Source organism: Amyelois transitella, chromosome 20 (assembly GCF_032362555.1).
Source record: "Amyelois transitella isolate CPQ chromosome 20, ilAmyTran1.1, whole genome shotgun sequence".
Taxonomy (NCBI): domain Eukaryota; kingdom Metazoa; phylum Arthropoda; class Insecta; order Lepidoptera; family Pyralidae; genus Amyelois; species Amyelois transitella.
The window spans coordinates 9,567,994-9,584,211 of NC_083523.1; the positions used below are offsets into that span (position 1 = coordinate 9,567,994).

The 16,218-nt window shown below is 35.4% G+C and overlaps 1 protein-coding gene across 7 annotated transcripts in view; it reads right to left on the reverse strand.

Moving 5' to 3' along the window:
* The window catches only part of LOC106138977 (rho GTPase-activating protein 7), a 269,079-nt gene that overhangs the window by 51,267 nt on the left and 201,594 nt on the right, over positions 1-16,218 (reverse strand). The gene's annotated exons all lie outside the window — the stretch shown is intronic.

Consider the following 16,218-nt stretch of genomic DNA (forward strand, 5'->3'; position numbering starts at 1 on the left):
ATGCCGTAAAAGACGGCTAAGGGAATGGCTAATAAAACTTCTTCTAGATGGACTAGAAACCTGACACTATTTGAATCCTAATTCCATTAAGCCATACAGCTGTACCTGGCGTCTCGATGTTTTCAAGACTGTCGGCTCTGTATACCTCGCAAGGGATATAGACGTGACTATATGTGTGTATGATAACCGTGCCTTTTTGACCAGCGGTGGTTGATCGTAAGTGTCACTAGGACCATGGGACAACTCATTGCGACTAAGGGATAGACCGGAATTGATTAGGTGTCCGATTAAATGCATGGTACACATGGTGATTTTAATTCTAGTTTGGTAATTTTCCAGTCTTTTCTGTGTTACCTATATTTTACAAAGTGCCAAGCGAAAAATAACAATTTTCAACTTCTCTTCAATATTATGCACTATTCTGAATGCACTGAAAGCTATTCAGTGCCGTTTCTTCACAAACCCATTCAGTTAGAGCCGTATTCAGTTTGCCTCGCGTCTGAATTGAATTGCATTCATACGGCCCGATAATATTTACATGCATACATATGTAAAATGTTTCTTATTTGATTTTTTATTATTGAAAATATTAAGTCAGAATTGTAACTATTATATCGTTTTGAGAAAAAATGAAATGAATAGTTGTTTTTTGCACAAAACATTGTGACTATTATTTTAAATGTGGTATTTTCCTAAATAAATTTAGCAGGATAATTAGATATATTTTTTTTAATTTTTAGATTATATCCAAAGCTTTAATGTGAGGATTAAAAAAAACTTTACTCTTAAAAGATTTTGTAATTTTTTTAAATTATTATTATTTGCGTAGATTTTCGTTAAACCAAAATAACAAACTCATATCATCATCATCATCATAAACTTAGCATTTAAGTTATAACTTCGCATTACCACTCGTTATTTCCTTTACGTTTCTATACATACATAATGTTTGGCTTAATGATAGAATTGAGATTGAAATAGTGACAGGTTGCTAGCCCATCGCCTAAAAAAAGAATCCCAAGTTTATAATACTATTCCTTAGTCGCCTTTTACGACATCCATGGGAATGATCCTACTTTTGTTTTTTATTGGTGCCGGGAACCACACTAAACAAATCATCGCAATTTTGCCTCCAAATATAACTTACACGAAATTCTACACAATTGTGTACTCAGACATACGGACGCGTGTGACACCTGAAATGTAATGTAATGTACTCATTGTATATACATTGTAATACAGTGTATTGTACTGTCAGGACCCCGAGCTTTGAGGACATTTCCGTCCCAGTTGAAATAATGTTTTGATAAGCAAAAGATTACATAGCTCTGAAGGGTATATTTTATAACATAACATAACATACATATAATGTCGTGTGGTGCCCGGCACAAACACAAAAAAGAATAGAACCACTCCATCTGTTTCCCGTGGAAGTCGTAAAAGGCGACTAAAGGATAGGCTTACAAACTTGGGATTCTTTTTTAGGCGATGGGCTAGCAACCTGTCACTATTTGAATCTCAATTCTATCATTAAGCCAAATAGCTGTACGTGGCCATTCAGTTTTTTCAAGACAATTGACTCTGCCTTCCCCGCAAGGGATATAGACTTGACCATATGTATGTATGTAACATATAATCACGTGTATATCGCCTGCGGGGTAGACAGAGCCAACAGTCATCAGAAGAAGTATATAAGCCTATCCCTTTGTCGCCTTTTACGACATCCATGGGAAAGAGATGGAGTTGTCCTTATCTTTTTTCTTTTGGTGCCACACGACACATATAATATGGTATATATTATATCTAAAAATAATAATTGCATCAATTTCAACATATTTTTTTTTTGCGCTTGCATGCATAAAATAGAGCAATTGACTTTTCGACGTTATTTTTCATACTGAATTTTATCAGTGGAATCTTTTAATTGGCCTTATTCTTTTTTGTCGTTAAGCAACTTTAAATTAACTTTTTAGCTGTAAGTTTTTCAAAAATACATATAAAATAAGTAAATATAAGAAAACCATGATTATTTGTGTGTATGCAAATGGTCAAATCATAAAATTTCACAGGTTCATGAAACATTCCAACAGGGCACAAACTCATTAGGATTTCAATACAACACAAACTTACTTACTCGATAGAAACATCAAAGGTTCCCAATCCGTAGCTACCAACAAGCGAGTAACTGAATTACGCTGGCAGTTAAATTATTGCCGGCTTTCACCCGGGTTAACTTTGACAAACACTGCAGTTTGATAATTGGCTTGCAGGTCGCGTTGAGAGCTCTCTAGGTATGCGTTTCATATCTATAGCTATGATAAAATGATACTATGTCGATATACTTGATCGAATTGCAGCGGTCGTGGTCAGGTCAAGAGTACTCGAAACCGACGAGCTTGTATGTAGAGAGTTATGAATGTTGCTGAAGCGAAAGAAGTATGCAAGGATCGTGAAAAGTGAAATGTAGTCTCTGCCTACCCTTCTGGGAAAGAGGCGTGATTTTAAGTATGTCGGTATACCTATAGGAGATATTATAAGAATAAAACTAGTTTTTATTAGTGCGGCAATTATCTGGATTATTTGGACAAGACTTTTTTTAAATACGACAAAAATTGCAATATGGCTCTAAGACAAGAGCGATGCAGTCCTATCTTATTCTGTCATATGTTGTATTAATCTGATTAATATTTATCAATGTTAAAAGTTATAGTTTCAAACTAAACAGTTAACAAACCAATACACAAGTAACAAAGTAGACGTTATCGCAGTTCGCAACTGGAGCAGCTGTCACAGTATCACGTGACGGCGTTTCCGGTCCGCTGGAGGGGGGCGCACTTCCGGCAGTTCCGGCGCAGTCGCGCGCCGGCCGCCGCGTAAGTAGGACGCGTTGGAATTGATGGGCGTTTGAAGTTATTGCAAGGTTTTAGTTTTGAATTTTACAGTTTTTTTTTACAGAGAGAACTTATAGTTTTAGTTTTATAATAATATTAACTTACAGCTCAAACTGCTGAATTTAGGGAATTAAATTTGATGTGTAGGTTAAAATTTTAGTTTAGGTTAAAATTCTATCATTAAGCCAAATAGCTGAACTTTTATAATAGCTGAGCTTTGGCCATTCAGTCTTTTCAAGACTGTTGGCTCTGTCTACCCCGCAAGGGACATAGACGTGACCATATGTATGTATGTGTAGGTTTCTTACATGGTCTAAACATGCATTTAAAGATGATTTCCTGAAACTTCCTCTGGAAATGAAATTGACGGTATTTTATGTTACGCAGTGCTGCGGGTGCTTATTTGTGACATAAATACTTGTAAAAATAAGATCCCAATCAGAAATAATTAATTTAAAAAAAAGTAGAATCTTATATTACAAAATCCCCTTCCTTTTTGGAAGTCGGTTAAAAATACATGCAACACGTAACAAGACAAACATGTTAAAGCAAAAACATTTGTCGCTTGTCTTCGTCGTCACGCGAAATGAGAATGCCACAGAGCAAACTCGTCTCCCTACACTCGTTCCTTTGCTCTGTGGAATATCACAAAATGCGCAAAGTGAAATATTTATGAAGCCTGTCTTGGCGTCAATAGAGATAGAATTATTTATGGTTACAACGAGAAGACAAGTCACGTGACTTTCTGGAACATAGAAAACATTATGCCGTGTGGCTCCCGGCACCTATAAAAAAAGAAAGAATAGGACCACTCCATCTCGTTCCCATGGATGTCGTAAAAGGCGACTAACTAAAACTTGGTATTCTTCTTTTAGGCGATGGGCTAGCAGCCTGTCCCTATTTGAATCTCAATTCTATCGTTAAGCCAAACAGCTGAACGTGGCATATCAGTCTTTTCAAGACTGTTGGCTCTGTCTACCCGGCAAGGGATAGAGACGTGATTATATGCATGTATGTATTAGATTTAAAATAATGAATCGAAACGCCCCCATGCTCGACGTCCAATTTATTTTTCCCTGACAAGGGATCAGCGTTCATACCTTTTACCAACGAAAATATTAAAAGCTTACAAAACTGATGAATTCTAAATATTGGGAAGTCGTTTTTCTTAAGCTTATAATACTTTTACTTTTAATTTTCGTAGATACATTCTTATTAAAATGGGAGTATAATATTTTCTTCTGGGGGAATTGCCAAAATACCTTTGCAAGTGCCGTGTGGTTCCCGGCACCAATATAAAAAAAGAATAAGACCACTCTACCATCACCATCTTTAAAGACTGATGTTTTCACGCGTTCGGCCTTTTAACTTAATGATAGAATTGAGATTCAAATAGTGGCAGGTTGCTAGCCCATCGCCTAAAAGAGGAATCCCGAGTGTATAAGCCTATTCCTTAGTCGCCTTTTACAACATCCATGGGAAAGAGATGGATATTTTCTTTTTGCATTTTTCTTTTGGTGTCGGGAACCACACGGCTTAAATTTAATATAATATTAGTTAGGATAAATGGTGCTACCTACATTAAGGAAAGAAATAATTGACCTAGATTTGAAATTCTATATTTAACCCGTATCTTCCGTGCCTGCCGTGAAGATCCCGTGTGGGTTTCGATGTGGCTGGCTTTGAACAAAGTGCTTGTATCGTGTGGCCGTACACTGGAGGGCATGGTAAATGAAACGTTTAGTTTAGTATGGAATTATGTAATGGAAATTATGTACGTAGAAGTTCATAGGTACATATTTTTGAAAAGATCGGGAGAGTAGAATCACATACACTTCTTAAATGTAATGAGGAAAAAGAATACGTTTTGAAAAATTATGTCATGATAAATGTTTATAAATAGCAAAAATATTTTACATACCTACATAAAATCACGTCAATTTCCCGAAGGAGTAGGATCACTTTACCAGCGACTAAGGAAAATGTCTTTTGAGTAAGAAGGAGATGTTTGACATATCTTATATTCTCAACCAGAAAATTCAATAATTAATAGTGTTTCTAAAATTAAATCTACTTATATTTTAAAGCTGAAGAATTTGTTACTAATATCAGGAAGTACTGGTTCGATTTGAAACATTCTTTTTACGATGAATAGACCATTTATCGAGGACGGCATTAGAAAACGCAGAAGATGGTATTCTGAAAATTCTTTATATATTGAATGTTAAATATAATCAATAATAGAGAGTGATTCTCAAGATATCGAACACTATCCCCTCAGAATATTCCACATGTTCCCTTAACCTTTCTCGGCAGTATAATCTCGCCTGTTTAAAATAAGCCCGTGCCTGGCGAGCCGTGAAGGAAAACTCCACAGTTTCCATGTAAAGTTCCATCATATATGGTCATAGAACATCACATATACAGTATCGCTCGTAGAGGTAAGACCCGGTATTTGAATTTTTAACAAACCTAAATACTTTTATTTAAGGTCTATCATATAAATTGTGTTATGACGTTAATAGCTCTGTTGAAAGTAAGAGCTTTGTAGGAAATTATTCTTACTGTTTAAAGCGCACTAAATGAAACTTTTTATTTATAAAATAGATTCATTTAAATTTTTATCATAGCAAGGTTTTCAAGGTAAGAATAACTTTTGTTTGAACTTACAAGTATTCTTTAGACCTCATCTTGAAAAACAAAAATTAACAATGCAAAGATAATTTAAAAACAAAGTTGTTATTGTAGACAATGTGCATTCGTCCACGAATAACATTTTTATATTTGTAAATTGACGTTCGGTGAAAATGCTTAAATGTAGTTTGTTCCGCCACTTCTTCTACCTACACATGAGTTTCGGAAGCGGTAGTAGATATAATTAAATTTAAGTTATGTGACGTCAATAAGTGATACCTTCTATCCAATTTTGAAACTAAATCTATTTTACACTATTTAAATTCGGCTTAAAAATAACTAAATCCCCAACTAATAATTCCTTTGAACGCAGACCAACCACTCAACTAAGCTGGTTTTCATTAACACTGCTCATTGAGGCGTGTGTAGTGAATTTTGTAAAAATCAATTGTTCTGCGCCACCGGGCGGGATGAAAGTGGCCAGCGGGCCGTTCTGACACACTCCGCTAGGCGAGGGTTAATTTTAAACCGGGATTATCATACGAATATGCACCTTATGGAGATGTTGCTATGTCAGTTGTATATTAGTATCTCGCTGGGACAAGAATAACAGTGTAATTTAGTGTAGTTCATATTTTTGCCGTGTGGTTTCCCGCACTTTATAGTAGAACCAGTCCATATGTTTCCCATGGATGTCGTAAAAGGCGTCAAAGGGATAGGCTTATGAACTTGGAGTTCTTCTTGCAGGCGATGGGCTAGCAACCTGTCACTATTTGAATCTCAATTCTATTATAAAGCTAAACAACTGAACGTGACCTTTCAGTATTTTCAGTCTGTTGGTCTGTCTACCCCGCAAGGGATATAGATTTGACTATACGTATGTATCTTTATTCTACATAATATTAATATGAAAGTATGAATATTATATATATTAAATACACATCATGTCACGTATGATCACGTCTATATCCCTAGCGGGGTCGACAGAGCCACCAGTCTTGAAAAGACTGATAGGCCACGCTCAGCTGTTTGGCTTAGTGATAGAATTGAGATTCAAATAGTGACAGGTTGCTAGCCCATCGCTTAAAAGGGGAATCCCAAGTTTGTAACTTTATCTCTTGGTCGCCTTTCACGACATCCGTGGTATCATCGAGTTGTCCTATTATTTTTTGTAATTAAATAAACAATTAATTAATAAACAAAATTGCTTTGCATTGTTCGCTATTTACAAATTACACTTGAGAGCACTTATAAGTAATCATTGACACTCACTGAACATTTAAGAATTCTGGAAGGGGAATTGATTCTCAAGTCGCGGATGAGATATCAAAGGGTTAATGAAAATGTTTACGAAGAACTCCGATTAGAGGCGGATAATTGCGATTGTTTTTCTTTTTTTTTTCGATCGCGAAAACAATATTGTTTATTAATAAAAAAAAACACATAAAATTAATGATTAATAGGTACCTAATTTTAACTAGAGAATCTTAGATCAAAAATTTTTTATTTTTATTTCTACCTTTTTTTTTTCAGAGAATTTTTTAAAATATGCACACTTTTAAAAGGGACATTTCCTACTATGGCTTGTAAATGATCGATTAATAAAACCTTTAAGTCGGCCGCAATTTTTTTTAACAATACAATAGGTACATAATATAAATCAAAATTATCATCATCTAAATAAAAACAGGAAAAGATTTAATTAATCACAGCATTATTCACACAAAATTTCCAATTTAGAAATAACATTGCCCAAAAAGGGATTATAATTTAGGTACCTACCTATCTAACTGTTGACATTTTCGGAAAAATTCAATATTCCTGCAGCGGAACGGTAAAAGCTCTGACTAAAAGCTCGCAATTCCCATGTAGATACCTACTCCAAATTCATGAATTTTACATTCAACAATGTTCTTTATACACCACATTGAACGGTAAATGCGAAGAACATAATATTATTTATTTCGTGATAAATTATTTTATTTACTTTTTACTGTCAATTGGCTAAGTTGTGTTGTAAGTGCCGTGTGGTTCCCGGAACCAAAATAAAAAAGAATAGGACCACTCCATCTCTCTCTCATGGATTCCGTCATCAAGTATAGTTCTATACATACACATACATATATATATATATATGTACATATACATATATGTGTGTGAGAATGTATAGTTTGCAGCGAATTACGACTACGCCCGCAGCTTCGCTCGCATAAAAAGATATTCAAGTATATGTATAAGAGTCGGTAGCCCTTTCAAATCATAATCCTACTTAACTTCGCGGCAATTTTACAATGAAATAATCTTAAAAAAATGCCTATTTACTCTCCAAATACGTGACAAGAAAGGAAACAATAGCAGCATTTCAAAGAGATCAAATAGAATTCACTAATCCTAAGCGCCATATCTGAAGGATTGCGTACATTTTTTGTATACACAGTAAGAACCCTTTTGTATGTTCTCATAAAGGGTTAAATTGAAGGGATGGCTACGTAAGAAATTTAATTAAAGTTTTTGTTATCGGCATGCCTTTAAACTGCTCAGCAGTGGCCAGTCATTAATCCTGATCAATTGTTAACTAACATGCCGTGTGGTTCCCGGCACCAATAAAAAAAAGAATAGGACCAGTCCATCTCTTTCACATGGATGTCGTAGAAGGCGACTAAGGGACAGGCTTACAAACTTAAGATTTTATTTGGGCGATGGGCTAGCAACCTGTCACTATTTGAATCTCAATTCTATCATTAAGCCAAATAGCTGAACGTGGCTATTCGGTTTTTTCAAGACTGTTGGCTCTGTCTACCCCGCAAGGGATATAGACGTCACCATATGTATGTATGTTTACCTAACATACAGGGTGAAATCATTCGATATGGAAAATTTTTACGAAAATCACCTTGAAGAGATTTACGAATGTGGATGAGGCGGAAGAAGTATGCAGGGATCTTGGCAAGTGTGATTCTCGGGTGCAACAAGTGAGGATTTCCCGAAATTCCCGCGGGAAAAGAAATGAGGAATATTTTACACGGGCGGAGTCACGGGCGTACTGTTATTACATAATTAATTAATTTGGCATTTCCTTTTCTATTTTCATGTACAGAAGTTATGAAAAATGATAGAGAAGTTGTCTTTTGTTTCATTAGCGAACTCACAACCTGAGTTCCTAGAACAATTAAAAGGTAAAACAAAGCATATTCATACATCATGGGCACGAAACAGTGAAAGTGCAGAGATAAAGTCTTTTCAAGGTTCTGTATACCTTCTCTGATGTCGCGTTGCATTATACTATTTATTAATAAAACAAGTATTAAATGCGCATGTAACCGCGTTCTAAATGTCTGAGATAAAATAATACCTTTAATATATATACATACATACATATAGAGGTTGCCAGCCTATCGTCTAAAAAACAATCCCAAGTTTGTAAGCCTTAGTCGCCTTTTACGATATCCAAAGAAATGGAGTGGTCCTATTCTTTTTTGTATTGGTACCGGGAACCACACGGCACTATATTGGTGCCGGGGACCACACGGTAGCTAACTATATGGTAGCTTAAACCTAAAAAAAGAGTCCCAAGTTTATAAGGATTTCCCTTAGTTGCCTTTTTCGATATCCATGATAAAGTGATGGAGTGGTCGTATCATAAAGACCCGGGAAAAGTGATTGCAATTTGAAAAATAAATAAAAATTAGCTTGTTTTCTGTGCCCTCGCTAATCTAGTGCAGCCGAGTCAAACATAACACTTGTTTAAATAATTCAACATACTCAGCACTGAAAATTTGGCTGTGACTAACTTCTGTGGTGTCACTCGTCAGAGCGGTAATTTCAATCATTTCTATACATTTTAGGGTATTTGGTTTTGCAGAAATAAAGGCAAATTAATTTGGAAAGTAGTTTAGGCAGACTGATGTATATTGTAGGAAGTCCTTGCGTAATTCCCTCTGGTTGTCGTAACAGGTGATAAACGGATAAATAGTAATTGGAATTTGAAAAAATCGTAAAGTAGGCTGTATGTGCATTGAGTAATCAGCCAATCACAAGATGTTAGAAACTTACGGTTGAATTGAGAACCTCCCTCTTTTTTGAAGTCGGTTAAAAACAATGTAGGTACCCCTTTTCCTCATCGTTACATATTGTATACAGTTTAAAAATTTAATTAGTTTACCAATCAACTTGGAATAAAAATATATTTTTTTGTATGTTTGTCACGCTATAATTTTCGAACCGTTGGTCTGATTTATATATATTTAATTATGTAAGATCTGTTAATTTAATTTTTAAGTTCATTAGGTAAAGCATTTTTTTTTAAACAACCACTATTTTGTAACGTAATCAAACTGTTCGCGAGGTCTACGTTCTACGAACTAGTTATAAAACAAGATTTTTATAGAGTAATAAACACTATATCAAAGCCTATAGTGGTTTTCAAAACAGAATGTTAATGCAATGCCAATGGAGTCCGCGCTCGGATGGACATCCTTTGTGTTAATTCCATTTGTTTTCACATCCATCGCCCGATGGCGTTCGGAATAGCACCTTTTGTTTTTGAAATAGCTCAATATTTAATTAAAGCTTCTGGGAATTAACAGGCAATAATAGCAAAACTCGCAGTTAACCTGGATGCTTTGTTGATAGTAAGAAAAATAATGCTCCACCAAAACCTATTTACTAATATTATAAAGCTGAAGAGTTTGTTTGTTTGTTTGAACGCGCTAATCTCAGGAATTATAAGTTCGAATTGAAAAATTATTTTTGCGTTGAATAGACCATTTATCGAGGAAGGCTTAAAGCCTTAAGCGTTTATTCGATTTATAGTTGTAATGTGATGTTATATATGGCTATATAACATCATATAAGGAGCAAAGAAATAATGGAAAATGTGAAAAAAACGGGGTAAATTATTCATGCTTGAGGGCTTCAATGACGCCCAAAATAACTATTCCACGAGGACGAAGTCGCGGGCTAGTCAAAAATAAATAAAAGCCCGTTTCTCATCATGCCCTGGCCGGGATTCGAAGTCGTTGGCTACTATGTCACAGACAAGTGTACTCACTGCTCCGTCACAGACAGTAACATTTGGAAAAATACTTTTTTAATTCGGTTAAACGACTAAAGGATAGGCTTACAAACTTGAGATTCTTTTTTAGGCGATGGGCTAGCAACCTGTCACTATTTAGATCTCAATTCTATCAGTAAGCCGAACGTGGCCGATCAGTCTTTTCAAGACTGTTGGCTCTGTCTACCCCACAAGGGATATAGACGTGACCGTATGTAAGTATGTTAAACGAGAGGATTAATTTAACGATAATAAATTAGTCTTTTGATGTCGGTTTATCTCAACCATATAGTGTGCAACTGTTAACGTTAAAGTTCTCAAATTTCACAAAAAAAAACATAGATTGAATATTTTTTAACTAATAAAGTCCTAAAACGCATTAAAACTGGTCCGACCACAGTCAAGTGATTACGTTATCAATTACGCTGCGCACGCGCCGCGACGAGCTTTTCATCATTTCCTACACTTTCTATTGGGTTGCTTTCACCGCGGCCTAATGGAAAAATGTTTTTGTTCGCTACGTCATTGATAAATATGGTTTCTATGCTCTATATTGTTATATTTAAAAGTGATTTTCGCAAAATCTAATCACTGATATAATAAAATGGCATGTAATTTGTTTACTTCTCCTATTTCTTCACTTTTTGTATCTATATTGTTATTATCAATTTTTTTTTGGTGAAATCTAATCACAGATGTTTCGAAACAATTAGATTTTCTCTATTTTTATTGGTTTACAATAGATATTGGTTGATTGTTGGAAAGTTATAAAATTGATACAAAGTAACAATAAGAATTATTTTTAAAAAACGTTACGAATTGTATTTTCTATGATTATGTCGATGATCTTTCCTATTAAAAGCGTCAGTTAGTACTTAAGTGTTTCTCAGAGGGGTAGGTAGCGATCACATCTTGTCATGATCCCTTCGTACTTCTTTCGCTTCATCCACATTCATTTAGAGTATTCGTGATCTGTTCTTTCGTCTGAAAGTCCCCGATTTGAATATGGTATACGTTCGTCCAATACTTCCCCTTCCAATATGTCCATTCATGCTCTCCTTGTGGTATTTGGTACCCAGAAAATCCACCTGATAATATATGTAGTTTTAATTTTAAGAAGTAATGAATCATCAAATCTCAAGCTTAATTACTCATTAAAATATAATTTTGCTATAATTTACCAAAATAAATAAATCAAAAATAAAACACTCGCAACAATTTTTCAAAGTACCTGTTGAACATTAAACAAAAAGGTACTAACCAGCCCGTTAACGCACGAAGGTCGGCACACAAAGGGCACTGTGGATCTCAATTGAAACCGACGGCAAAGGCCACAGCATGGAGTGGAAAATGCAAGTAGGCTGGCCCAATTCATAGGAGTTAAACGATATAATTACAATGTTCAAACACGTATAGCCACGTCTATACCCCTTGCGGATTAGACAGATCCATACATACATACGTATGGTCACGTCTATATCCCTTGCGGGGTAGACAGAGCCAACAGTCTTGAAACGACTGAATGGCCACGTTCAGCTATTTAGCTTAATGATAGAATCGAGATTCAAATAGTGACAGGTTGCCAGCCAATCGCCTACAAGAAAAATCCCCAGTTTATTAGCCTTTCCCTTCGCCCTTTACGACATCCAATAGTAATATTCTAAAGTCCCGGGAACCGCACGGTTTCATAATAAATAGTATTGAATCATAAATGAAAAATAAAATACTCTTATTTGTCCAGGAAAATATTCGTTAACATAACGTTATAGGAACTTATAATACCAAAATATCTAATGGTGTTGCTTATGTAAATAAAAACAAATTGAACTCAACTGCTTTCTTTCCCTTTCGTCTGATTAAAAAATAAATAATATAAACAGTCAATAATTCTTCTTCTTGCAGATATTTTTGTTTGTTACCAGACAACGACAAAATCCTACAAATAGTCTAATAATAATAGATACCACAGCAAATAAATATAAATAACTAGCTGTGCCCGCGACTTCGTCCGCGTGGTATAGTTATTTTGGGCATCATTGAAGCCCTCAAGGATGAATAATTTCCACTGTTTTTTTTTTCACATTTTCCAATATTTCCTCGCACCTAATAGTTGCAGCGTGATGTTATATAGCCTAAAGCCTTCCTCGATTAATAGTCTATTCAACGCTAAAATAATTTTTCAATTCGTACCAGTAGTTCCTGAGATTAGCGTGTTCAAACAAACAAACAAACTCTTCAGCTTCATAATATTAGTATAGATGTGTAAATGCGCTTAAATTGTATGACTTACACCACACACCATGGTATGACTTCAGTGAAACGGCCAAGGTCGAGACCCACATGTGCACGCGCAACTGGGGCCTGGGGCCAGCTGTTGTTCCTACCGTGTGGTGGATTATTTCTTTATTTTTAAGTAGTAAAGAATCTATGCCGTGTGGTTCCCGGCACCATTACAAAAAAGAATAGGACCACTCCATCTCTTTCCCACGGATGTCGTAAAAGGCGACTAAGGGATAGGCTTATAAACTTGGGATTCCTCTTTTAGGCGATGAGCTAGCAACCTGTCACTATTTGAATCTCAATTCTATCACTAAGCCAAACAGCTGAGCGTGGCCTATCAGTCTTTTCAAGACTGATCGTATCTGACGTGATCATATGTATGTATGTATGTAAAGAATCTAAACTAATAATAAAAAGAGGTATTCTTGTTTGTTGGTAAAGGTTATTTCTTCGAATATACTCAACCGATTATGAAATTTCCTTCACCGCAAAAAAATACATTATCTGCGAGTGTATGTTAGTACTAGAGGCCGCCCGCGACTTCGTCCGCATGGAAACCCTATTAATCCCGCGGGGATTCCGGGATAAAAAGCCTATATGTTATAGGTGGGTCTTCAGCTACCTACATACCAAATTTCATCGTAATCGGTTCAGTAGTTTTTGCGAGATAGAGTAACAACATCCATACAGACATACAAACTTTCGCATTTATAATATTAGTAGGGGCGATGGAAAGAGAGCCGGAGGACGACCCCACGTGGGAGAAACTACACAATGAGGGATTAGTGAGTATACATACATATAATCACGTCTATATTCCTTGCGGGGTAGACAGAGCCAACAGTCTTGAAAATACTGATAGGCCACGTTCAGCTGTTTGGCTTACTGATAGAATTGAGATTCATATAAAGTGACAGGTTGCTAGCCCGTCGCCTAAAAGAAGAATCTCAAGTTTATAAGCCTATCCCTTAGTCGCCTTTTACGACATCCACGGGAATGAGTTGGAGTGGTCCTATTCTTTTTTCTATTGGTGCCGGTTACTTAAAATATATAAATAAATAAAATCATCAAACTTCGCCATGTCAATTTCAAGCCATAATTAACGATTTATAATTCATCAGTCATTCGTTACTCCTGCCCAATTAAACTCATCCTTTCAATTCCCAAATTTGTTCCCCCTGGAAGCAATTTACCTTTGATTGCGTATCGTTTGAAAACCATGCAAATTGTTGTTTTGTTTTGTCAAATTTTATCGAGTTTTACTCTACTAGACATTGCCTGCGACTCCACCTAAGATAATCGTTTACATACATATCTATACATGTCAATATCCCTTGCGGGGTAGACAGAGCCAACAGTCTTTAAAAATTAATAGGCCACGTTGAGCTGTTTGGCTAAATGATAGAATTGAGATTCAAACAGTGACAGGTTGCTAGCCCATCGCCTAAAAGAAGAATCCCAAGTTTACAAGCCTATCCCTTAGTCGCTTTTTACGACATCCGTTAATCGTTAAATGCGAACGAAATTTATATTTCTACGAAAATAATACTACTCATTAAAATTTACACATTCTGTTTTTTTATTTTGGGAATTTCAGAAAATCTATTTTTGCGCTCTTCTACATTTCAAATATGACAAAAAAGTCGGCATTTTCTAAGTTCGTATGTTTAGAATTAGATCTTCCGGAGAAAATACGAGTGATCCGTAATAATAAAGTAAGTATACATTCAAACTCTGAAAATAATAAGTCACTATTTGAATCTCAATTATATGATATAACAGTTGATCGTGGCCTATCAGTCGATTTAGGACTGTTGGCTCTGTCGATTCCGTAAGGGATGTAGATGTATATATATTTACGAGTATTACACGACATGAATAAAGTTGGTTGTATCAGGCGTGTCAATTAAGTACATACGGACAAGCCTACATACGACAAAATGGGTAGGTAAGTTCACGGTAATATGACATTGTTCTGATTTATATTTGTGCTATTATTTTATACTAGCTGTGCCCGCGACTTCGTCCGCGTCGAATAGATATTTCGGGCATCATTGAAGCCCTTAAGGACGAATAATTTTCCCTGTTTTTTTTTCACATTTTCCATTATTTTTTTTGCTCCTTATAGTTGCAGCGTGATGTTATATAACCTAAAGCCTTCCTCGATAAATGGTCTACATAACGCAAAAATAATTTTTCAATTCGAACCAGTAGTTCCTGAGATTAGCTTCGAACAAACAAACAAACTCTTCAGCTTTATAATATTAGTATAGATGTCGCGTCATCGCGTGCCATACAACTCTTTGCTGATGTAGGTTAATGTTGAAATAATGGAAACTTCACATGCTGTGAAAAAATTTTGGTAATTTCCTTTTAGCTCAGATTAAAATATGACCTTTGGTATTTACTAACTCCTACTTAGTTAGTACTTATAACAGAAAGTCTGTATATTTTTTCAGTACCGTAGGTTTTTATCATTATTGGAATCTCAATACCATCATAAAGCTATACAGTTGAACGTGAGTCTTTTCAAGACTGTAAGCTCTGTCTACCCCGCAAGGGACATTGTAATAAAAAGAGTGCAAGATAAGTAATTTTAAAATTATTTTATAGATTATATTGCCAGAGTTCTAATTATAATTATTATATATTTTTTGAACAGTCGCGAAAAAGGGCCTGAGTTATGTAAATTTACCTCGGCGGCTGCCGTTTGATGCTACGCGCCGACGCAATTTACAATTCATAATTAAAATTTAGAATTTTTAATTTGAATTTGGAACGCTTCAAGATAAAGACAGTTGAAATTTTAATGTTTTGTTTTAATTTAATTTTGGGAACATCATTGTCAGACGTCAAATTTATTTCATTTACTTTTTTTAACTATGTATTTTTGTTTTTGTAGAAAATTTTAAATCGAAGTTGTCATGCTTATTTGATTTTATTATCCCGAACCATAATCAACTCTTCTTCCATGGCTTTAGTCCCGGTTGCATCCTCACCTCTCTGGAGAGGAGCACGGAGTATGCCTTTGACCATGGATCCTGGATTAAGTGAGTCAGGTTTTTACACGAAGCGACTGCCATCTGATCTCCGCAACCTTTGCAGGTAAACCTAACCCGTATTTGATTTATAGTTACACATTAAGTTGCCTGAATGTGCAGGTTTCCTCTCGATATTTCCCTCACCGTAAGAGCGTCAAAACCATAATCATAGTCTTAATGAAAACTAGAAACTAAATGATAAAGGTTCGCTAAAAAAATTATAACACATGTTATATTAAAAACTACACAGTACGAAATTTAAAATGTTTCTTTAAACTGAAACTCATACCATACCAATAAAATAATAGTATACAAAACC